The sequence below is a fragment of the Ranitomeya variabilis genome, chromosome 8 (assembly GCF_051348905.1).
Source record: "Ranitomeya variabilis isolate aRanVar5 chromosome 8, aRanVar5.hap1, whole genome shotgun sequence".
NCBI classification, from domain to species: Eukaryota; Metazoa; Chordata; class Amphibia; order Anura; family Dendrobatidae; genus Ranitomeya; species Ranitomeya variabilis.
The window spans coordinates 193,826,062-193,852,828 of record NC_135239.1 but is presented as its reverse complement, the minus strand read 5'-3'; the positions used below and the strand labels follow the sequence as shown (position 1 = coordinate 193,852,828).

Here is a 26,767-nt window from a genome sequence, read left to right as displayed (position 1 = left end):
AATCTTCCGCACTTACAACCCTAGAAGATCTTCCAAGTTACGGCATGAGACACTTAGGCACAGAATCCCCCCCCAAAAAAAGTATGTCTATAGAACTGAATCATTAGATTCAAGTAATTATGGGTGCGTCAAGGATGATAAAAACATGGCTAATTTTTATTTTATTTTTATTTTTTTACAAAAACAGCGCCACATCTCTGAACAGGTTGTAAGTGGTAGTACATTTCAACTTTTTTCACTTCAACATTATTTCTGGAAAAAAACAAACAAAAAAAAATAGCCATGTTTCTATAATCTTGGCAATCCGTTTGTAGACCCTGAAGAAGACAAAAATCAAACAAAAAACAAATAAAACATCTAGCAGAGTTCTAGTTGTGTCTATTCTTCTGTGTGGCATTATCTACCCGCTGTTTAAGTTGTCAGGAGTGCTACAATGATTATAAGGAACCACTGTTCTATTTTATTTTTCTACTTGTACGAAGCCCATGCACGAGCGGACATCTCATTCATAACACTGTCATTCTTCGATTTAATAGGGCTGACCTTAGGTCTAAAATTGCACATGAAGACAGTACTGGACGTGTCACAGACAGCACTGAGTGCAGAGAAAAAAAACCTTTGCAGTGCGCGGTGAAGAGGATATAGTAAACCGTATTTTCAATGAATAGCAACATCAATACGGACAAGTCGGCCACATTAAACTTCCCAGTTGGAAGCAATCTTAATTAGTTTCACTAATCCTCTTGACATCTCGGCTGACCCGCTCCGTACCAATGGTTTGTAAGCCCATGATGAATCAGGGTTTATTTCTTTAAATAAAAATATTTCAGACGGATGCCTTATCTGTTTTTCACTGTTCAATCCTAAACCAAATAGTTCTAAGCCAAAGTCGAGCACCTTCCATAAATTCACATTTCAACTTAATCTTGAGGAACTACCAAACTGGGAAGTCGCTGCAAGGGACATAGAGTAAAAGTATGCCATATGAAAAGGAGTATACCAGAAAATAAAGGTTTGAGGACTTTCAATGAGACCATTCCAAAAAGATCAAAGCTTTGCAAAGGAACCTAGTAAATTTTGGTTTGGAATCCAAGTCAAGTTGGCCATGTTGAACATTATTTAAGAAGTCTACCAGAAAAAGGTTTGAACATCTTCTCTAAAAAAGAACAAAGCTTGGCAAAGGAACCTAATAAATTTTGGTTCGGAGGCCAAGTCAACGTGGCCAAGTCGAACAATATTTAAGTAGTCAACTACAAAAAGGTTTGAGCATGGTCAATCAGGCCTTTCGAAAAAAAATAAAAATAAAGGACACCAGAACAAAACTTTGCAAAGGAACCTAATGATGTACAATAACGAATTGTATTGTGGTACTGTGTTAGCCAGAAAAATTGATGTGAATACTTTTCTGCCCAATGATGACAAAAGTATTCTAGGAGTGACACCTTTATTGGCTAACCAGAAAATAATGAAGGAACCTAATAAATTTTGGCTGGGCGGCCAAGTCGAACATTATTTAACTAGTCTACCTTAAAAAGGTTTGAGTATTGTCAATGAGGTTTTTTTAGGTTGGGATGCCGAGTCAAATTGGCAAAGTCGAACATTATTTAAGGAGTCTACCAGAAAAAGGTTTGCATGCTGTCAATGAGATCATGTCAATAAAAAAGCAGAACAAAGCTTTGCAAAGTAATCTAGTAAATTTTGGTTGGATGTCCAAATTCAACAATTCGCAATTTAAAGAATTGTGCTCTGATCTTGCACCCCTACTACAATAATTTTGGTACAAGGGAATGGTTATAGAAACCAAAAAAGAAAAAGAAAAAATAAAAAAAATAGATAATTAAAAGATAGTAAAAAACACCAAAGCCAAGAGGGGTGAGCAAGAAGCGTAAACACCAACAAGGCTCAGCTTCCAATGTTTTACAACAAAGTCTACAAAACAGGACACTGTGAAATAAGGACATTTCGCTTGGATGCGCTTATTCTAATAGCACCATTTATGCCAGCTGATATCAATAAAAATCGTATAGATAGGTATTTTTATTGCCCTGTGTATCTCCTGCGGGTGCCAAGAGAACATATGCTGGAACAGCTTCTTATTAAAATGATATTTACAATGTCATTTCGTTCCGAGAATGTGCCGTTATGATCCTTCAAAGTTACCAAATGCAACATTTATATAGTCTCTAAATAAAAATAATCTTCTGCAAACGCACTTGTGAAAAAATGCAAGAATGTAAGCTTAATACATGGAAACTAATTGTTAAAGTATAAAAAAAAGGCTCATTTTACTCCCACTCTATGTGACGGCAGACTTGTAAATCCAGACAGTGTGAGCTGTCCGGACACTCCGATGCTGGGCGTGGAATTAGTATACATGAGGTCACATACCGACTAGAAATGAGCAGCATTGCTCAATAAAAAGGAATTGAGTGAGGCTGGACACGTCTAGTCAAAATGTGGCCAGAAGTATGCAAATCGAATAATTGCGGTCACATGATCGCCGGCTCCAGACACCATCATCGGAGAATCCTGACAGCATGCACCATTCGTGCAACTGCAGACTTGATCCCCATGTCTGCACAACTCCTTTAAATATCTAACCTAGTGAGATCCTCAACGATCAAATTACATTACTAGTGGAAGGAATGAATGGACTCTCTGGCGGCCATTTCAGGAAAAATTTCAGGAGAAATGTAGCATTAAATTCCAAATGCAGACAACTAATATATGATCTCGCCGAATCCGCCACTGCTTGGAGCATCTGTCCATTAAAGTTAAATCAACAAGACTAAAAAAAATAAATAAGTAAATTTTTTTTTATATATAAAAAACACAAAATTAATTTACCCCACTATTAATAAATAATATTAGAGAGTTTTAGGTAATATCGGTTCCATAAAAGTCCATCAATTAATTAACCCATATGATAAATGGTCACGAAAAAAAAAAATCAAAAACAGAAAAATGATTTTATGGGCACCACTCCTTCTTGGGAATTGGAAGGGAACTGAATCATTTTTTATGCTCTGACCATTTAGGTAGAGGGAAAGTGAGGATTGGGTAAGGGTGTTGTCCGAATTTCAGCCTAGAAGTGACATTCAATTCCATGGTAGGTCTTTGGCCCAACGGTGGTTATACAACATCGCAATGAGCACAAATCCCATCTGGCTAGTAGCTGCAATCAACCGGGTCTAAAAGTTTAAGAAAGATTCTAATTTTCTCTTTTCCTAATGATTTTCTGTGCCGCCACGAGATGTTCTGCTTTTAATAGCCAAAGAGAATCAGTGCTCAACATGAAGCTGCATAATAATATATACACACGAGCGCTACCGATCGCAACGTTCACTGCCGAGAAGCCAAATTAGTAACTAATTAACCTGTAATAAGGCATGCGCCCAACTTGAAATTTGCATTATAATACATAATATTGCTAAGGAGACCATCCAACTGGGATGTGTATAGAGGAAATTATTTCTGGTATCTGTCAACATCTTGGCAGTCATCTAGCAGTCAACTCATTTATTCTTTCGTAAGTCTAAGAACCCAAATGTTTTTTGTTACGGTGACTTCTCTCGAAAGATGTCACAACTTTACATCTGGGAAGCAACATTGGGATGAGAATGACTTATTAAACCAAAACAAACCTAATTTAAAGGGTAGTTAAAAAGTAACCTTACAGAAATCAGGTAGATCACGGACTTTCCTAATTAATCTTGGAGACAAGCGCAGGTTGAATGTTCTCCAGGATGTAAGTGGAGCCAGGAATTCTGAGCAATTCCGCACCACAAATAAGATTTGTCACTAAATCTATACTCAAATTGTAATAAATCCCATCTGATGCCTGGAGAAAATCCCCGGTGTCCTATTAATGTATACATAATGTGATGGCGGCCACTTGTTACCATCGGAACATTGTACGGCATAATCTCAGCAGAAAATATAGTTTGTAATGTGCAGCATCCATGACCGCTTTCTGTCAAGGCCAAAGTGGATAAAGGATTCAAGAAATAAAGTCAGACGTTATTACAGATGCCACTTATATCGTACACCAAGATTTTATAGAAAATTGACAAAATGGGGGAAAAAAAAATGATCCAGGCAAGATTAATTCCTGACATAACAATAGGCTTAAAAAGAACATTCTGGGAAAAGCTGATAAACTGTCATGCCAAGTAAGACCAGAAAATGCGAAGTAAAAAAATGGTAAAAAACGGGGAATCCTTGGGCCTCTTAGGGAATCATTAGGAAAAACAATACTGTGCAAGAGCTAAGACTAAATCGTTACTTTAAGAATACATGACGTTCACACCACGTTAATACAGCAGAGGTCTTCTGTCAAAAAAAAAAAATTGAAAGCTTTATTGACCCTACAAAAATGGTGCCTATATAGGTGGTCACTCGGTTTCCCTCCACTTTGGCGGCCTTAAACTAGGCCATCAAGAACTTATTGGTTTGGATCCCATTCCAAGCAGTTAGGGCTCATGCAGATGTGAAAATCGCTTCGAGGATGGACCACAATTCATGGACTGGTCATAGCTCTTCTGACTCTGGCATCACAGCTTCATATAGGTCTACGAGGCTGTGATGCTCAGGTCAGAATTTCCACGGATGTTCGCATGAGCCCTTAAAACACCACTCCATTGTTTCAGCGCTGTTGTGACACTTTATACCCAAGTCCCTGCACCCAGTCATATACTTACCCTCTGGCTTCTTCCCCATTTTTCGGTGCCATTTTGGTCCCACTACACCATCCTGTGACAGTAGCTTCTGACTGGCCTAAAGTCTGGAGCTAGGTCACAAGGTCTCAATGAAAGTCTAGGAGACCCAGAATTAAGTTCTTCTAGACTTGTATTGAAAGTAACCTCCACGCCACTTCATGAAACACTGGAGCGTCCCAGCAGTTCACTTTTCGTCCAAGACAGACGGGAGCGATGCTGGAAAGCAACAAAGTCAGTGGCAGGCGAGTGTATGACAGGCAAATCACCACTCAAGGGGTGCAAAAAGAAAAAAATTCTGGAGTGGCACTCTGTGTATTATCTGAGTCACAACTACGGTTTACCAGCTAAAGCTCACTACTTTGTGGTAGTACCTGCGAATGGGACTCAAACTCTCAAGACACAATATGGTCTGCCGCTCTGGCTGAAAATCGAGTTCAGCTGATTCTCATGTGAGGACCTTAAAGGGGCCATAATATTACTGGTCTATTCTTAGGTTAGGTCATCAATATTAAAATTGATGATTGTCAGACACCTCCATTGCTCAGTTGTTAATGGGTACCAAGGATGCCAAAAGTGAACCATGCACAGAGTCAAAACACTACCGCTTTGAACACTTGTGTCCTCCTTGGGTACTACAGCTCACATTTCAGGACTGCAAAGTTTATGGAGACGTGGAGTCCTGGCCATGTACATAGGTTCTTAAAGCAGCCACTGGAGCTGCTAACAGCAGTGAGATTTTCCAGGTTTCTGATATTGAAGACCTATTCTTAGAGCACATTCACACTAGTCAATTATCAAAAATAGTCGCCATTAGGAACACTCGTTTTGCCAATAATCTACACATGTAAACAGATCCCAAACACCTGAAAAACAAGCAAAACGCTCGTTTGTTGTGTTAAATGATTTTTAACTTTGCTTAAAAATTATCGCTCTCGGCAGCACATGATGAGAGCTTCTGAGAACAATAATCTATGTGAACAGAAAAATCTATTACTGATTGTTCTGTACACATGGGAAGCGCACTCGGGAATTTATGTGATGAACATAAGCAAGTGTAAGTGCTCCTTAAAGATTGATATTAATGACCTAAGTCTTGGACAAGCACGTTAAAATCTATCCGATTTGTCTCCAAGAGGTTGGGACAATATCCAGTAAAAAAAAATCCTATTTTTTTATTAAGACTTTTGGTTTTGTTTTTCTTTTACATTACTTTTTTCTTAAATTTTAAAAATTTGGATACAAGTATATCAGTTTTTAAGTTCCCTTTTGAGCATTTGGTCATTAAATTAGGGTAGGTTTTAAAAGAAACATTCATGTTGACTACAGGCACAGGATTAGCCATCGGTTAGGTTAATGTGTTAGGACTTTGTCTTCGCAGACCCTTATCCGGCACACAAGGACAACGCACCAACTCGCCCACGCCGCAGCCAGCATACCCAAGTGGTGTATCTTTGTTATCATTTAGATAAGCCAAGGATGACTTCCGAGTTGCTGTTCTCACTCCCACGTCCTCTACTTCGACTGTTCCATGATGCAATACGTTGGCTTTACAACAATAAACATAAAACATGTCAGCCGCAGTCATTAAGCCTTGATTTGAGATAGTCGGGGGAATTATACCAAATTCCCATCTCACACTACTCATTAGCTAAAAGACACACCGGAAGATTTGCTGTGCCTCCTCGAGTCCAGATTAAGCTCACGCTGTTCCTGCTTATGAGCATCGCCCAAAATAAAGCTTCCATGCCAACATCTCAACTTAAAGTCTTCATTAGCATAGAAGATCTGTACACAAGATAATAAAGTACATTTTATGCATTAATAACCTACTCGCTATTTCTCAAAACATTTCATCCTCCAGATCTTCAAGAGTCGGGCAATAAATGATAAAATGAGCTGAATAAAATTACAAAAACATGGCCGATTTCTTTGGGAAACAGTGTGACACCTGACCATCTGTTGTGTTTGGTATTACAGTATTTCAATTAATCGGGCTTGAGCTGCAATACCACACACAACCCGAGGACAAGGGTGGCACCATTTTTTGGGTGAAAAGGAGACAGGTTTAGGGCATGTTAAAAAAACTGGATTTTGGAGGTCAGAGTATTGTCCATGGGAAAGAAAAACAGAAAACAACTAACCTCACACGGACAGAAGTCAGACTAATGTTGTATAATTGATCTTTTCAGATTACAGTTTTTTTGTTTTTTTCACATGGACCGAATGCCTAAAAAATAAAATAATATTGCACTATGCATAAGTTGTGTCTGTATTTCGAAGAGGCTAACCTATTCAAGTCAATGGCTGTGCAACAAAAAACAAAATATATATTTATTGATAAAATTACAAAACCAAATACAGTTTTCTATGGATGAAAATCAAAATTTTTTTTTCATATGGTCATGTGAATTTAGCCTTATATCCAACTCACTATACCTAATAAATGCCTTATACAAATGCACACACAGATCAGTCGAGCGTGCAACCATTTTCTTTGGCAGAAGCTCATCTCCGTTGAGAATAGGAGCTTGTGCAAACAACCGTGTTCCCAGCCAAAAAAGATCAAATCGCACTGGGACCGATGTTATTCTATGGGGCCACGCAAATGTCCAATTTTTTTCATTGGACATAGTCTATCCAAGAAAAAAAGAATTACAGCATGCACAATTTAAATCTGTAAATTGGATCACACTCGGCCATGCAAGTCAACGTCGGATGACATCTGAGGGCATTCGATTTTCACAGAGTGATGGAATGGAGACTTTTTTTTCTTCAATCTGCGCCTACTCCGATCACTCACAAATGGGACCAATTTTCTCGGAAGAGAGAAAACCGGTCATGTGACCCTAGCCTTAAGGATTGTTGAAATTTCTTTCAACTAACAAAGGCCGAATGAATGAACAATATACAAAAAGCTTGGTGGGTTCAACTAAACCGAGTGTAATATCAAAGTACCCAAACACTTTCATCTGCTGTAGCCAACCCTTTTTCCATACATAGTCTGTTTGGCTGAGTGTGCAGAGTCTTCTGGTGGTAGACAAACTCTCTTGATTAAGCATCGGGATTGGTGAAATTTAACATGCTTGATCCTTTTATTCCTTAAAAAGGATTACCCGGCCCCATTCACTTCTGGATCGAGAGCAGAGTGGAATTCGTTGACATGTCTACAGATAGTCACCGTCGCGCATGCGCAAACGGTAGGCATCACGCAACTGTTCTAGTCTTTAGAACAGGCGTCATGGCAGCTTCCTCCAATGCATGCCAGACGACAAATATCGGTAGACTTGATATTCCCCTGTCTCCACTGACTTCTTGACGTGGTTCAAACGGAATAATAAAACCGATCGGTTACAAATCTACAAATTTGAAAAGGGTTAAATTGAATTGTAAAAAAAGCAAAGACTGCAAAGAATCAGAGGGGGGAGGAATGTCCTTTATTGCCAAAAACACATATTTCACTTTTTAATTATAAACACGACTCCCCCACTAATCAAAGGCTTTCAGAGTCTACAATGGGGGGGAACGACAGTAGGAGGTTGATTAAAACTGTCTTAACGCAAATATTCCATATTCTAGAAAATAACATTTTATTGTTTTTTTAAGAGGAGAACGACCCTAAGGAATTTATAGCTTAAAAAGGAAAAAAATCTCCGTAAATGTCAAGAGATGGTATTGGAAGTGAATTATGTACAAATAAAACCCCTAATATGCATACAATAAAAAATACAAAAATCTAAGAAATGATTGGAGGCTTAATTGTATCATATTGAAAACTAGTAAGGAAGTTCTATCAAATGTAAGAACAAATATACATATTGGGGTATTATCCAAAAAAAGATTATAGTTTTTTTCATTTTTCCAGTGCAGGTTGAAGGAGTTATCTGGTTAACGGCTAAGGAAAACTCTTCTGTCTAAGCGAAGGGGAATACTAGCTTTGGTCTGTCTTATGGTCATACTCAATGAGGTCATTGGATTATAGTAGAAAAAAATTCAGCCAGGAAATCTTGTTATAGGCACTCCTTGTAATGTCTCGTTGGGATACACAGTTTTGTTGTGTGTCACATTTACGCTCCTTTAATCTACAGGATTAAAAGTCTTGTGCAAGGATTCATAGAATTACCGTAACTACAGTATTTATGACAACATTAAATATTTTCGGGCCAGTTATTTGTGATGAGTTATTTGGTTAGTCACAAAAAATAAATCACTACCGACCACCTTGCTCTCCTTGTGTAAATCCAGATAAGACTGCTGTAATTCACGATCTGTTTATGTGCCACAAGGGCCCATACGGTCCTTGGGACTCCCAACCAGAATTTACAACCTCTTAGACAGGGATCCAAGTGGTATCGTTTCGCCTTGTTGAGAGTGACATGTCAAGCTGGCCGAGATGAGGAGACTTTTAGGCCGTAATGCTCCTATGGGAAATATGCAAATGGTCTCTTCAGAGAGGAAGAGGACTAGAACTCTAGTGTCACCTATAGAAAGTAGCAATACTAGAAGTCAATGTCGACCCTTTAATGAGAATTGTCACATGCCTTAGGATAAAAGCCAAAACCAGAATCTCAAAAACACTGTTCTGGAGGTACTCGTCCCTCAGCAGTGCAAAATGTGAGATCTGGTTTGGCTGTGTGAGAGGAGTCTGACCGGGATCCAAGGGGTATCGTTTCTCCTTCCGGAGAGTAATTGCTACTTCCTTTAGGTGGCACTGGAGTTTTAGTTCTCTTCCTCTCCGAAGAGGAAACGTCTTAAACAAAAGACAAACATGGGGCTCTAGATTCAGGTGGAAGCCCCTCGGGTCCATATACGGACTGTGAAGTACGCTAGTCTGAACCAAGTCTAAAAGTGGAATAAGAGATATCCAAAACTGAAATATGCAAGTACCCAACTTCTCCACCATGAAATGTTAGATGGTTGAGTAAACTATTGGGTTAGCCACAGCCTTTCCATTTTTTTATTTTTTTTTTACATTAGGTAAAAAAACAAACAAACTATAATTTTAAGGTAAAGAAAAATATGGGCAGCACGATGGCGCAGTGGATAGCACAGCAGCCTTGCAGCGCTGGAGTCTCCTGGGTTCAAGCCCCACTAAGGACAACATCTGCAAAGAGTTTGTATGTTCTCTCCGTGTTTGCGTGGGTTTCCTCCGGGTTCTCCGGTTTCCTCCCACATTCCAAAGACATACTGATAGGGAATTTAGATTGTGAGCCCCATCGGGGACAGCGAAGATAGTGTGTGCAAACTGTAAAGCGCTTCGGAATATGTTAGCGCTATATAAAAATAAAGATTATTATTTATTATTAAATACAGAAGAACATTTTTTAATCAATGTGTCCATTGTTGTCAATCTGGACAATGACCCAAGCTAAAAAGAAAAATTGATGACGAATCTAGGTGCCATTATTGAAGATGCGAGCCAAAACTGACAGTACACAGGAGTCTTTTGGCACATATGACAGATATATTATATATGTATATATTTTTTTTACGTTTCCCAAGATCGTGTTGCTCAGACTCTCAAGACCAACCCTCTCCATAAATGTGGATTTGGCTCGTCGGCCAAGGAGTGTATTCCGAGAGAGAGGATAACGTTGTTGCAAGGCATTGTTGTGGCATAGTCAGCTTGAGAACAAAAGGATTGGGCATGCTGAAATCAATCAGCCTAATCCTCCCCCCCTCCCACCAAAGTCTTGCATCAGGAAAAAATAAAAATAAAAATCAAGCACCGCCATATACAAAAGAGGTTTGTTAAGTCTCACTGAAGTCGTACATCAATCTAATGTACATGGCCGCTTATAGGCCCGTCTAACCATCCCAAATGTTGGCGATCCAACGCACAGTCTCCAAAGACAACAATGATTATACGAAAACCTGGTAATATCACAGGCAACAAGAAGAAGCAGAATAATAATTAGTGCTGAAATGTCAATCAATAGAACACCGCTGTTATTAGAAGTGTATAATTAACCCCAAATAAACATGTAGAACTGCGCTCTCAAAGCTTCGACATCCCCAAATAATATAATCAAGCCCATTAGTCAAGACCGTATTATTTTACAGTGTGACAAATGTAATATAATTGAACGAGGATAATTAGCCCCTCGGTGGCAGAACAGCGTGTTTAGATCATGCGTTGTAACGATTCGGTACAGTACGGCCAATCCTTTTAGCCGGATCACTCTATTATATTCTAAATTTTCTCGACGAGTCTATTCCCTTTGGACAAAGAAACAATTAGAACACCTATAGAATTACTACACAGGGCTCTAATTAGGAAATGATGGCGCCCCGACGCGCGGCTTTAATCCTTCTTTTATTGATACACTGTATAGGCGGATACATGGTGGAGATAATTCCTATTACATCTTAGAAGACTCAGATGGAAGATTAATCCAATTAAGAAGTCTTCACCTTCCTATCGTGGCCTCCCCGGGGGCATCCACTCTGCACTTCATCAACAGTTGTTGATAATGATGTGTCACCTATCAAGATATCACTCTGGATGTAATAAAATCTGCAATGCTGCCATGTTAGGAAACTGGAGGATCAGCCTTCAGACATATTGCCTTTGACTTTTAATTACCTGCGTTCTCCGGTTCGATCAGTGGGCGGATTTTTCTTTTCTATTAGTTTTATTAACAGATACTTGTTGTGTAGAGAGATTGCGTGCTATAAATACATCACTTTTTAGGGGTGGACATATAACACCTACTGATTGACCATGATGTCCTCCCCCTCGCGGTCAACAACTTGGTGTCACAAAGGTGGAGCCGCTCTTCAGAAGAGTCAAGTGGCCAGGTGTCATTTTTTTTTAGCTTGATTGACATCCCTTAGGGCTCAGGCAGACTACCGTATTTCCCTTCCGAGTACGATCCGACAAAACATCGAATTGCACTCGGACCAATGTTAGTCTGTTGGGTCATGCACATGTCCAATTTTATCCTTGGATATACTGTCAAAGTCACAGCATCAATGATTTGCACCCAATATTCAGATCACACAGTCATGAAAGCCAATTAGTCCATGGAAAAGAAAAAACTGAACCATACTGATGACATCCAGGTGTAGTGAGATTTTTACGGAAAATGGAGAAGATGGAGACTTTTTTGGCGGAAAATGGAGACACTTTTTTTGCTTTTTCTCTACATCCGAAAAAAAAAAATCAGATCACACTCTAATCAGAGTATCATTAGCATAGTTGGCCAGATTCTCTCAGATGAGAGAAAATTCTGTGGTGTGACCCGAGCTTTAGATACATGTCAAACCTTCCCATGAACTGGCTACTTCCAGCGCATGCGCAGTGCAACTGGCTGTACTTGCACAGGCGTCATTGACTCACTGCACATGCGTCAGAAAGGCATCGGATTGCATACCCCGTGTATTTAGGGACGCAAAGCAAGCCACATTAGCCATACTCAAAGGCTTCTACCAAACTGCCCAACCTACATGACTCTGAAAAGGTCATTTCATACAACCCAGGTGGGGATTATCCTACAAGAACATCATTCCATATAAAAAGGCATCCAAGCCAGTTCAGCCTACCATAAATCGTGCCCATGCCTTCAAATCAAGGGAGTCAAGATTTTCTGGTAAAGGAAGGTCCCTCATAAAAGTCCATCGATCTTCCATTATGGTTCTCCACAACTTCAGGAGGTTATATGGACCAATAATATGGCTATGTGGATGAGATCTTATGTAACCAGGAACATTGTCTTGAAGTTGGACCTCCCTGGATAGATCCTACTTGGGACACACCATTCGATAACGCTTATGCCCTTTTCTTACATATAATCCCTTAGAAAACCTAAATGGGCCACTATGCCCAACCTCAGGAGAATACAAAAAAAGAAAACCCAAAAAGATGATTTTATCAGGATTTTTTTGACTGTATAAAACCTCTCATAATATATTATTGTAAAGGCAGCCATTCGTAGTTGGGCATCTATATAATAAGGATAAGCCAGTCCTATTTTTATCAACACTTGTTATGGTTCATTGAATAAAACGCCCCGAGGCGAAGGAGACAGTTTACAGAGATTGTGAGCTTCGGAAATGTATTGTGGGAGAGGAAAAATGCTTAATATACAATAATAATAATCTATATTTTACCTACGTTTTTACAGTGCTATGCATATACACGATACATAAACATTAGATCACCGCGTGACGAAACCTCGCTCTGCTGCAGTCCGCGCAGCTGGGCTCAGCAAACCTCAGGCAAAACGACTTGTCAGGTGTATTACTTTTTAATGATTATAGTTTATTTATGACGCTATTGTATTCTATAGCTCTAAATAATAGACCAGACAAATGACAAAACACAATAAATCTACGTGCGGCAACTTAGTCATGCTTTAATACCTCATCGCTAAATTAAAGGCGGCATAAACAAGAGAAATAATATTCCAACAAGAAACGAAATAACACCGGTATGACCAACTAGTTTATAGCACAGGACAACTAGTTGCTTCCTCACCCTCTCTCGCAGCAGGAAGTCCAACAGTTCCAGTCAACACACATTCAGCATAATGTAACTGGGGACTTGTCTCTTTGAATCTTAAAAAGAATCGGCCAACCGGTGTTTGCCATGTAATAAGATAGCAGCAAAATATAGGGACAGAGACCTGGATTCTGGTGATGGGTCACTTACTGGGCTGTGTTTTGCTGTTTCAATAAAATAGGTGTTTTATCAGCTGGAGATTTTCATTACAGGACAGTCACGGAGTTAACGCGACAGAGCAGTGCCAGAAGACCGCAGCGTCTGATGGCTTCTGCTTTGCCGCTGAGAAGAAGCACTTCTCCGGTGTATTAAATGTGTTTTCTTTCAGCAGGACAGGGGTTAATCGGCCTTGTGGAAATCCCTGAATTCTGCTGTGCTTGGTTAGCCACTTCTCTCTCCTATAAAAGCTAGGCCTTCTGGCCAGATCCTTGTCTGAGTTAGCACTTGCTACATAGATCTGGAGAGTGAGTAGCTGGTGTTTGGAGAGCTGGAGGAGTTCATTGGGCGACTGTTGCTTGGTTTGTAAGCTTGGAAATTCCTCATCCCTACCTGCCTTATTTTCTTCCCCCATCCTTCACACGCTGGTGAATACCTCTGTTATTTGTGAGAGTATAATTTGTGTGAGTGGAATTCTTTTACCCTTGTCTTTGTACCCCTGTCTGTCGGGTTGGTGTACTGCGGTACACAGTAGCACCTCTCTTCCCTGGGTGGGGGAGGGGGACAGATGCAGGACTACAGTCAGGAGACAGGGCGAGGGCTGAGGCCCCGGCATCCTAGCCATCTGAGGTATACCAGGGAACAGGGTGAGCTAGGGCGCCCCCTAGTGCTAGGGCCAGGAAAGGTGCCCCTGGTCCCAGTTTACTCGCCAGTCCTATCATGACAATGACCAGGTGTCTCTTGCCTCCAGGTCCAAGAGTGTGTGTGCGCATATATAGGAATGCAGTTACTTGTAAAGTGCGAATTCGGCACCAGTTGCTGAAAATAAGCAACGATCACTGGTTCACACCTCAATATGCCTCCTTAGGATCTCTGTAGGGTGGTGCATTCATATAGATAACATCTAGGTAAATCATGAGAAATTGAAAGAATTGAAGCACTCACCCAGATCCTTCTTGATGTGCTATTTTATTCCATGGTAAAAAGTGACATCAAACCATATTAAAGTGCAGACCCATAGAAGCACTAAGCAAGCGCAAAACAGCCGTAATCCATCAGGCTCTCATCTGTGTAGCTCCCCAGCTACCTGCACTCCGCACTTTAATATGGTTTGATGTCACATTTTACCATGGAATAAAATTGCACATCAAGAAGGATCTGGGTGAGTGCTCCAATTCTTTCAATTTCTCATAATTTACATATAGATGAATGTAGATGGCTAATTTTTATCGTATGTACACTTCAACTGAGACGGAATCTAAAAAAAAAAAAAAATCCAGAAAAATCACATTGTATGATTTTTACATAATTAATTTTTATTTTGTTACATGAAATAAGTATTTGATACAATAGAAAAATAGAACTTAATATTTGGTACAGGAACCTTTCTTTGCAGTTACAGAGGTCAGACGTTTCCTATAGTTCTTGCCCAAGTTTGCACACACTGCAGCAGGGATTTTGGCCCACTCCTCCATACAGATCTTCTCCAGATCTTTCAGGTTTCCGAGCTGTCACTGGGCAACATTGAGTTTCAGATTTTCTATAGATTTTCTAGACCACTCCAGGACCTTGAAATGCTTCTTACAGAGCCACTCCTTAGTTACCCTGGCTGGATGTTTTGGGTCATTGTCATGATGGAAGATCCAGCCACGACTCATCTTCAAAGCTCTTACTGAGTGAAGGAAGTTGTTGGCAAAAATCTCCAAAATCTCGCAATTCATGACCCCATCCATCCGCCCTTTAATACGGTGCAGTCGTCCTGCCCCCTTTGCAGGAAAGCATCCCCAAAAAGTATGATATTTCCACCACCATGCGTCACGGTTGGGATGGTGTTCTTGTGGCTGTAATCATCCTTCTTCCTCCAAAAAACGATGAGTAGGGTTGATACCAAAAAGTTTTGGTCTCACATGACTACAGGATCTTCCATGCCTGCTCCGGATCATCCTGATGGTCATTGGCAAACTTCAAATGGACTGGTCATGTCCTGGTGTGAGCAGGGGGACATTGAAAGTGCCCTGAAGGAATTAATCAGTGATGGTGCAGTCTGTTACTAACAGTAATGTTTGAGACTGTGGGTCTCAGCTCTCTTCAAATCATTGACCAAGTCCTCACTTGTAGTTCTGGGCCGATTCCTGACCTTTATCAGAATCATTTTTGCCCCAACAAGGCGAAATCTTGCATTGAGCCCCAGACTGAGGAAGATTGACAGACATCTTGTGTTTCTTTAATTTTTTAAATCATTGTGCCAACAGTTGTTGCCTTCCCACCAAGCTGCTTGCCTATTGTCCTGTAGCCCATCCCAGCCTTGTGCAGGTCTACAATTTTGTCCCTGGTGTCCTTAGACAGCTCTTTGGTCTTGGCCATGGTGGGGAGGTTGGAGAGTGACTGAGCGTGTGGACAGGTGTCTTTTATACAGGTAACGAGTTCAAACAGGTGCAATTAATACAGGTACTGAGTGCAGAGTAGGAGGCTTCTTAAAGAGAAACTAACAGGTCTGTGAGCCAGAATTCTTGCTGGTTGGTCGTTGATCAAATACTTATTTCATGCACTAAAACAATTTCATTTAAAAAAAAAAAAAAATCATACTATGACTTTCTGGTTCTTTATTTCTAGATTCTGTCTATCACAGTTGAAGTGTACCTACGATAAAAATTACAGAACTCTCCATTCTTTATAGGTGGGAAAACTTGGAAAATTGGCAGTGTATCAAATACTTATTGTACTGTGTGTGTGTGTGTGTGTGTGTGTGTGTGTGTGTGTATATATATATATATATATATATATATGTGTGTGTGTGTATATATGTGTATATGTGTGTGTATATATGTGTATATGTGTGTGTGTATATGTGTGTGTATATGTGTGTGTGTGTATATGTGTGTGTATATATACACACCACACACTACATATGTACATCATACATTATTATATACATACGCACGCACATACATACGCACACACGCACTTGCATGCATGCATACATACATACATACGCACACACGCATACATAGGCGCATGCATGCATACATACGTGTGTGCGTATGTATGTATGCATGCATGCAAGTGCGTGTGTGCGTATGTATGTGCGTGCGTATGTATATAATAATTTATGATGTACATATGTAGTGTGTGGTGTGTACGTAGGTATGTGTATATGGTACATGTAGGTATGTATGTATGTATGTATGTATGTATGCATGCATGAATATATATTTTACATATGTAAAACGTGTGAGATCGGATATCAGAAAGGTGAACCACACTGGGCAAAAGTGAGTGATGGCAATTTTTATACGTCACTGTGGCATATGTGGACGCCATATAAGCAGCAGAACCATGGTAATGAGTATTATGTGACCCAGGCAGGAGACTCCCTCAGGTGTGAACAATCCTCTACCAGACGCCGATCTGCTTTCTATGAATAGGAACAAATTTACTCTGTTAGATACTTTTAAATCCGAAGTCGAGTTATTCAAACTCTTCATTAAAAGGAGCGTTTCCTATCACAGACAGAAGCTGACAAAAATATGAAATATTAAATTCTAATTCAGAAGCGCAGAAAGCGCCGTGTACCATCTTTTCACTATGCATTTTTTACGGAAAGCAACTTCTCGTTATCCTGGAAGACAAGGATGCGTGTGCATTATTCAGGCAGCTTTGTTACCTCCTCCAGTTTGTGTGTGTGGGGGGATATATTCATTTAAGTCATCTGTAGCGATCACTGTGTTTTAATAGGTTTCAAAGAAGACCCCAACCGGGCATAAAAAATATATATATTTTTTTTTCTCCAATATTTCTAAGGGTGGTTATGATCTTTGTTACCAAGTTTTACATCATAACTTGGCAACAAAAAGCATAACTGCCCTTCGAAAGTTTGGAGAAAAAAAAATCAAAAATCAAAGAGCGAAATACAAATAATTCAAAGACAATAGATAAAAAGCGGTTATAACGCATTAAAGTATGGCTCCTTCGAAGGTTCGGCATGGTATTGCAACTTCGCCCTATTCACTTTAAAGGAGCCGAGCTGCAATACCACACACCACACTTATATATATATATATTATATATACATACACACACACACACACATATACATACATACATATACACTGTGTTCCAAATTATTATGCACATAGAGTTTAGGAGTGATAAGGATAGAATTTTTCTGTTTGTCATTTAAACTCATTGATGGTGATGTGCGTCAGGGCTCTTTATATCACTGAAAGCAATTGCAGATACCTGCGCACATTAGTTTGGCCGGTGTGTCCAAATAAAGGCAAGACTACTTAAGAAGGCTGTTCCACATTATTAAGCAGCCTACATTTTTTGCCAAAATGGGAAAGAAAAAAGGATGTGTCGGCTGCTGAGAAGCAACAAATTGTGGAGTATTTAGGTCAAGGCATGACTACAATCAACATTGCCAAGACACTTCATCGTGATCATCGCACAATCAAGAAGTATGTAGCTGATTCCCAGCACACACGTGTGCGTGCTGATAAGGAAACATTGAGGACTCTTTCCTACAGGCAATTGCGTAAAGTTAAAAGAGCAGCTGCAAAAATGCCTTGTCATAGCAGCAGACAAGTTTTTGAAGCTGCTGGTGCCTCCAACGTCCCCAGAACAACAAGATGCAGGGTCCTTCAGAGGTTTGCAGCTGTGCGTAAGCCATCCTGTCGGCCACCTCTATCCACTGCACACAAGCAGAAATGGCTACAGTGGGCCAAACGATACATGAAGACTGACTTCCAAACTGTTTTGTTCACCGATGAGTGCCATGCAACGCTCGATGGTCCAGATGGATAGAGTGGAGGATGGACACCCCATGAAAACACGGCTAAGGCACCAACAAGGAGGAGGTGGAATAATGTTTTGGGCTGGAATCATGGGGAGAGAGATTGTCGGCCCCTTTATGATCCCTGAAGGGGTAAAGATGAACTCCATAATCTATGTGGAGTTTCTAAAAACACTTCCTGCCATGGTTCAAGAGGAAGAACCGTGCTTTCCGCAGCAAGATCATTTTCATGCATGATAATGCACCGTCTCATGCTGCAAAAAACACATCTGCATCTCTGGCTGCTATGGGCATAAAAGAGGACAAACTTATGGTGTGGCCACCATCTTCCCCTGACCTCAACCCCATTGAGAACCTCTGGAGCATCATCAAAAGGAGTGTCTATGATGGCGGGAGGCAGTTCACATCTAAGCAACAGCTCTGGGAGGGTATTCTGTCCACATGCAAAACAATTGAAGCAGAAACCATCCAAAAACTGACAAATTCAATGGACGAGAGAGTTCAGAAGCTTCTTTCCAACAAGGGGTCCTATGTGAAAATGTAACATCACCTAGAATAAAGTTTTCACTTGAAAACTGTTTGATTTCATTTTGTAATAAGCTGATAATGCTTATAACTTCACAATTGACCATTTTTTTGTTCAAATTAAAAAAAAAAGGTTGAAAACTCTGCTGTGCATAATAATTTGGAACATGCATTTTGAGTGTTTATTTTTTTTTAAAAAGATTCTGTTTTCATAGGCAGTTTGTTCCAAAACATTGCAATTATACTAGAATAGTAGATGACTGGAAAATAACAATGACTGCAATTCAGATAGGTAATTTAGAGAAAATATGAGGAAATATTATTTGCATAATAATTTGGAACACAGTGTGTGTGTATATATATATATATATATATATATATATATATATATATATATATATATATATATATATATATATATATATATATATATATATATATATATATATATATATATATATATATATATATATCGCTAAGTCTTGTGGGTAATTTTGCAATGCATCGCCGGGAACGGAAGATGGTGGCCGCGGGCTACGGAGGGTGAGCATGGCAGGTTTTTTGTTTTTTATTATTTTTTAACATTACATTTTTTTTACTATTGATGCTGCATAGGCTGCATCAATAGATAAAAATTGGGGACACACAGGGTTAATAGCAGCGATTACGGAGTGCGTTACCCGCGGCATAACGCGGTCCGTTACCGCCGGCATTAACCCTGTGTGAGCGGTGACCAGAGGGGAGTATGCGGGCGCCGGGCGGTGAGTGCGGGGAGTAAGGAGCGGCCATTTTCTTCCGGACTGTGCACGTCGCTGATTGGTCGGGCAATGGTCCAATGGACCAATCAGCGACTTGGATACCATGACAGACAGAGGCCGTGACCAATGAATATCCGTGACAGACAGAAGGACAGAAATACAGAAGGACGGAAGTACCCCTTAGACAATTATATAGTAGAGAATATATATATATATATATATATATATATATATATATATATATATATATATATATATATATACATACATACATACATACATACATACATACATACACACACACACACATACATACATTTTGTCTTTTTTTTTTTCCAAAATGTACATTACATTTAAAAATGTTTCAGAGAATGTGGAAAATGCAGAATCCGGAATTCTCTGACTATGATACAGTGTATCAACCGATAAAAACTACAATCCTACAATCAATGCAACAAAAGAACTGGTTTCTGGTGGGAAAAAAAAATAAAGAAAAACAAACTATTTTTGACTTTGTTTAACATATCCTATACAATGGTGACAATTTAAACAACAGAAATCTCAGGAAACACTTCTGTAACTTAATGAGTCTTGGCAGCTGCTGAAATTATGCATTCTATTGTGCAAGCCGCTAATTATGTGGAGAAGAAGCAGTCGAGAGCAATGATGGTGGAGGAGTCGCTCTATATTCCGTCCTTGTATCAGCCGGCAGCGCTTCTAACGTTCCTGCCTAATGGTGTCAGACGTAAAGTCTAGTTCAGCCGTTGACTGCGCCCATCAGTGGCTGCCATCTTCTGGGACGAACCATTATTTATGTAACACATCAATTCACAAGACTTCAGTCACTTCCATATAAAAAAGGGGACATGGCAACTGCGGGAAACAACCTCCGTTCAGCTAAAAAATGCCACGTGCGCCTTCTCACAGAATTTGCATCTTTTTATTATTTATTTTCTTTCCATATAGAAAGTTAAAACAGCTTTCTAAATAGTCTCTACCTTCTCCCTTACAGATCGCAACATGCAGGGGAAGACTGTTGTACATCTCTACAATGTGAAGAGGGGAGAAAGCTTGTACAGTTTCAGGGAGGGCAGAAGAAAAAGGCTATAGAAAAAGAGCAAAGAACATGGGGAGGAATAGATGCAGGATAGGAGCTAAGGAAGACAGCAGCACCCTGGATAGACGTAGAATTCCCATCCAGCCTATAAAAAAAGTGATCTTTTATTTTGATCACTGATCTACCTCATCACAGTGATCAAAATAAATTTAAAAAAAATTAGCAAATCAAACCCCCCTTTGTCACTCCCTTAGGTAAAAATAATATATATATAAAATATATCATAACTTTTTTATTATATTTATTTTTTGTTCCATTCATTGTAATTAGGATTAGGGTTGGGGCTAGGGTGGTGTTTGGACTTACAATTGGGGAAGTTCCACTATTTAGGCACATCAGGGGGTCTCCAAACGTGACATGGTGCCCATTGATTCCAGCCAATTTTGCATTCATAAAGTCAAACTGTGCTCTGTCCCTTTTGAGCCCCGCCATGCGCCCAAATTGTGGCTTTCCCCCACATATAGGGTATCGGCGTACTCAGGAGAAAGTGCACAACAGATTTTGTGGTCCATTTTCTCCTGATATCCTTGTGAAAATAAAAAAAAGTTTGGGTCTAAAGAATTTTGTGAAAAAAGTTAAACGTTTTTTGCTTTAGTTCTTGTGAAGCACCTGAAGGGTTAGTGAACTTCTTGAATGTGTTTTTGCGCACCTTCAGTGGTGCATTTTTTAGAATGGTGTCACTTTTGGGTATTTTCTGCCATACTGACCCCCCCCCCCCCCCCCAAAGTCACTTCAAATGTGAGGTGGTCCCTAAAATATATATATATATATATATATATATATATATATATATATATATATATATATATATATATATATATATATATATATATATATATATATATATATATATATATATATATATATTCTATATATATAAAAAATGTTTTTCTCAATTTTGTTATAAATCTGAGAAAATCTCTGGTCAACTTAACCCTTATAACGTCCTAACAAAAAAAAAAAATATATGTTTCCAAAATTGTGTTTATGAAAAGTTGACATGCAGGAAATGTTATTTATTAACTATTTTGTGTGACACGACTCTCTGATTTAAGGACACAAAAATTAAGTTTGAAAATTGCAAAATTTTCTAAATTTTTGCCACATTTCCATTTTTGTTTTTTCCTAAAGTCATATCCTAGAAATTTTACCACTAACATGAAGTACCGTATTCTTCTGACTATAAGACGCACTTTTTCCCCAAAAAAATTGTGAGGAAAATGGGGGGGGTGTCTTATAGTTGGAATGCAGGCTTACCGGCAGTGTGGCGGCGGCAGAGGTGTGGGGATGATGAGGCGCGGTGAGCGGTATGGTGTGAGCAGGCTCCCTTCCACATTTGAGGTGACGCCGTGGCCCGGTATCGAAGGAAAGCAGCAGAGCTGGGTGAGTCACGGCTTTCCCGGTGGCGGTGGCCATCTTCCTGAGGCCGCGCGTGCGCAGATTGAGTTTTCTGCTTCCTGGGGCTTCAGGAAAATGGCCGCGGGAGGCCATGCGTGCGCAGATTGAGATCGCGGTGGCCATTTTCCTGAAGCCAAGTTCACAGATTGAGATCTCGGCTACAGGAAAATGGCCGCTGTGATCTCCATTTGCACACACGTGGCCATTTTCCTGAAGCCCTGGGAAGCTGAGTACTCAATCTGCGCACACGCGGCCTCAGGAAGATGGCTGCCGCCACCGAAAAACTGATGATTAACACAGCTCTGCTGATCTCCTTGGATACCGGGCCACAGCGTCACCTTACCTGAGTAAGTGACCGCACATCTGCCGCCGCCACAGCACTGCCGCAACCTCCCCATGGACACCAGGCCATGGCGTTGCCCACCTAAGCAGGAAATGACCCCGCTCAGGTGCACGCCGTACCGCCCCTCAGCATCACCGCACCTCTGCTGACACCATGCCTCCTGTGACCCTGCTCTGCCCCTGCCTGCCCTCAGGTAAGAGATCTTAAATTCGGACAATAAGATGGACCCCCATCTTATTAAAAAATATATTTTTTTTTCTGCAATTTTCACCCCAAATTTGGGGTGCATCTTATGGTAGGGTGCGTCTTATAATCCGAAAAATACGGTACAATATGTCATGAAAAAACAATCTCAGAATCAGTGGGATACGTCGAAGCGTTCCAGAGCTATAACCTCAAAAATGACAGTGATCAGAATTGTAAAAATTGGCTTGGTCACTAAGGGGAATTAGTAAGTCAGTCACTCTTGAATAATAATAATAGTAATAATAATAATAAAAATATATTTTTTAAAATCTATTTTAAATATACCGTATATATTTTTAACATATGTAATATATATATATATACATATGTAATTATATATATATATATATATATATATATATATATATATATATATATATATATATATATATATTTTTTATATGAGCATATCCATCTATATATCCACACATACATACTCAAAACTCAGTTGCACCTTTTGTACGAGTCACTTCACTTATGTTAACAACCGTCAATCCTCTCTGCCTCTACAGCACATCTCAGACCTCCTGCCATCGCCAACCTTGATCACTAATAGACATCATTCTCCACATTCGGAGGTTGCCATGGAACATCTGAAGATATTTTTCTAAGTAAACAACTCTAAATCTTGTTCCCTGCATAATTATTAAAAAAAAAGATGAAGCTTACAGCAAATTTTTTTTAGTACAAATGTAAGAGTAGAAACGGAGAATAAAAAACATTGAAATATTATCCAATATCAAATATGAAAATGACATACAGAGTCTGAACCTCAGATTCAAATCAACTCTTAATATTCTACTTAGTATTTAGCGAGATAACCTTACCCTTCTTTCATTTTATAAGATGTGAGCTACCATATGTGCTCTTACAAAGAATTATTCTATTACTCCCGTGTATTCCAAATCAAATGGATAAATAAGAAAAATAAAATAAATCTGCTCTGCAAATCTTAAATAAAAGCGACCATTTCATGTAGACAGCATCTGTGCAGAGTCATGTGTCTCCTTGGTTATAGACTACAATCAAGAAGTGTGTAGTACTTTGCCCCAATACGTCCGACTATCAACCACATTTGGATCCTTCAGACGGAACCTGAAAACCCTCCTCTTCAGGAAAGCCTACAGCCTGCACTGACCCCGCCCGCTGCCTCCTCACCACTACCAGAGCTACCGCCTCACCAACACCAGGAGCTTCTGCAACCCTCAACCTGTCTCCTTCCCCACCATCCTGGAGGTGATCACCTTTGTTTAGGCACTTGTTCTGAGAAACTAATAGATCAGAGAGATTGGATTTATCTAGTTTCCTCCAAAAATGTGCAGGTCCAGAGGGGGAGAAAGCGGAATATGTAAGCAATATTAAGAACAGAACGAATGATACAAACAGACCTCAAAAGCTAAAGGAACATCAGGCAGGGTAAGCCAATTCGCAAATGTCTGAGCAACCATGAGGCATGATGGATTGTAACATGTGAAAACAAAGATCAGACAAAAAGCCAAGACACTTCTGATAGAAGATTACTCCCTTCTCCCCTAATACCTGACAAATACGTGCCCTTGAGTTGAGCAAGCGAGTTTATGGTTCAGTCCGAAGGGTGGCCCAGTGTTTAGCACTTTTGCTTTTTAGTGCTAGAGTCCTGGGTTCAAATCCCACCAAGGACAACATCTACAAGGAGTTGGTATGTTCTCAGGGTTTGCGTGGGTTTCCTCTAGGTTCTCCAGTTTTCTCCCACACTCCAAAGATATATGGATAGGGAATCTAGACTGTGAGCCCCAATGGGGACAGTGATGCTAATGTTTGTAAAGCACTGCATAACATTATGGCGCTATATAAGAAATGCATAATAAAGGTTTCTGGCTTAATCAGTATCAAGTCAAATACATTAGATAAGTAAAAGAAAACAGTCCGTCTCTACCAACCTCTATATAGCTGAGCGTGTGTACTTTGTTGGTATAGAGCAAAAAGTTGGGGCATACAAATAAAGGATTGAGAATATTAAAATTCAACTACCCAATCTATACCTCTCCTAAACATCTGCCATCGAGGGGTTATCAGGCAGTTCCCCCTACACATAAAAATGATTGACTGGTCCCACCGAACATGGTAGGTTTTGGCGATCTCAAGTGTATGCCTAGCGTTAGACAGAAAGCGGTCTAAATTCCCTTTGCATAATAGATCACTGGTTGTCAACCATCTCTCCTGAGCCACCCCATACACAGGAGCGCCAGTGCCCATGTGGCCTCTCTGAGGGAGTAATTTTTTCAGTATTTTTTACAGAAGCCAAAACTCGATCTTGCCGGATCCTTCTCCCACTCGGCATTATCTGCCGAGGGGAGAATTGGGAGGCTCCTATATACATTAGACTTTTAGCCGAGCCCACTGATATCAGCAGTGTTAATTTAATGTCTATAGGGTTCTTATGGATTGTTTAAGGGCAAACTTGAAGATTTCAATGTTGACGAATATCCTAATTCTTCACTTTACAAAAGGTTTGACGGTAATATAATTCAACAGAATCGTAAATTATTAAGGCATTTTTACAACAATAGGAAAGAACAAATTGTCTTCTGTTTTTGGAAACAAAGGAGCTCAAGCTAAGTAATCACATTGTCTCTCCCCCCAATCTGGTTATATTTTGCCACCCTAAAAATAAGATCCATTTGCTTTCCTAAAGATACTTAAAGGACGAGTGGAAAATGGTTTATTTTATGGTTAGTCCACAGACAGACTTCCAGCACTCGAGGGGATTGTTCTATTTGATCTAACAGAGAAATACGAGTAGTAATTCAGGTGAATCACTGGCACGAGAATAAGTCCATAAGATTTTATGTTTAAAGGTAACAGCTTATTAGCGATTTTCAGTTTAAGTGCTACATAATGGAACTTAATGTCACTCGGCGGTGAAAACACGTGACGCAGCCTGGAAAGGTCAACCTCTAATTGCAAGCTCTATTCATAAAACGTAAAAATATATTTTTCAGAGTATACATAAAAGCTTTCACAATATTGCTGCTCAGGGAACTCTAGTAAAGAACGTCACCAATTACCCATAATATGCTTATGCTGTGCTGGTCACACATGCATCAATATCAATTAGAGGAAAATGACCAGAGAAGGGTAACCTAGAGGACCTCTCTACGGACTAATGTCTACTGCCAGCCATCTTGTCCCGAAGGTTCACATTGAAGTCATCTAGCTCATAGATGACCACTTAACCAACAAGTCCAATCACACATCCATTAATGTCATTACCATACAATATGCAAATTAGTCATCTAAAAATAGGAACTCTAGGTGAAAGCATGTTCAACAGCTCCAGCATCAGGTTCAGGTGACAGGTCAACCAACAGTAGACATTAAACCGTGAAATCAATCTTGGCCAATAGTTTTTCAGCCAAACTTCTACTAAATGTGATAACAAAAACCTGTAATCGTAGCCGTTGCTATATACATGACCTTATAAAAAAATTACAAGGGTTCGATGGTGCACTTTATTCCCCCATAGCCGTGCCTTCAAAACCCACTTCTGATATATATCACAAGTGGGTTTTAAAGGCACGGCTATGGGGGAATAAAGTGCACTATCTAACCCTTGTTTTTTTTATAAAATCATGTATATAGCAACATCTACGATTACAGGTGTTTAGTACAACATATAGTAGAAGTTTGGCAAAAAAAAAACTACTGGCCAGAATAGATTTCATGGTTTAATATCTGTCATGTACCAACAGAGTCAATGTGGTACATTATGAGCCTCTTGCAATTCTGAAAATTATTTTATGGATCAGTACTTCACATGACCCAGCCTTGGACCAATTGTCGGAAGACCTTTGTTCAAGAAACTAAGATGAATTTACAGGTAAGATATTGTCAAGGATAAATAGAAAGCATCAATCATAATACAGCCAACGATAGTGGTGAGAAAATACTAAAAATGGATCATATCTTCTGACACCAATAAATCCATGTCTCATCAAGCAGATGGAGAACTTTGAAAAGGGTGGGCCATTACTTTTTTATTGATGGCCCATCAATAGTTCTTGAATGCTGCCAGATCACAGAAGCTCCATATTTTCTATAAAAGTGTTCACGGAACTGCTATGTTCCGGTAGAACCCGATAACTTACAGCCCCGCTGTTAAATGATCGGTAGTGGTGCCGGGTGTTGCAACCCCAAACAATCAGATATTGATATTGTCGTCCTATCACAAGTAT

General features: G+C 39.7%; 1 protein-coding gene across 2 annotated transcripts in view; it reads right to left on the bottom strand.

The window, feature by feature from the left end:
- PTPRG (protein tyrosine phosphatase receptor type G) overlaps nucleotides 1–26,767 on the bottom strand; it is a 513,282-nt gene that overhangs the window by 305,456 nt on the left and 181,059 nt on the right. The window lies entirely within an intron of this gene.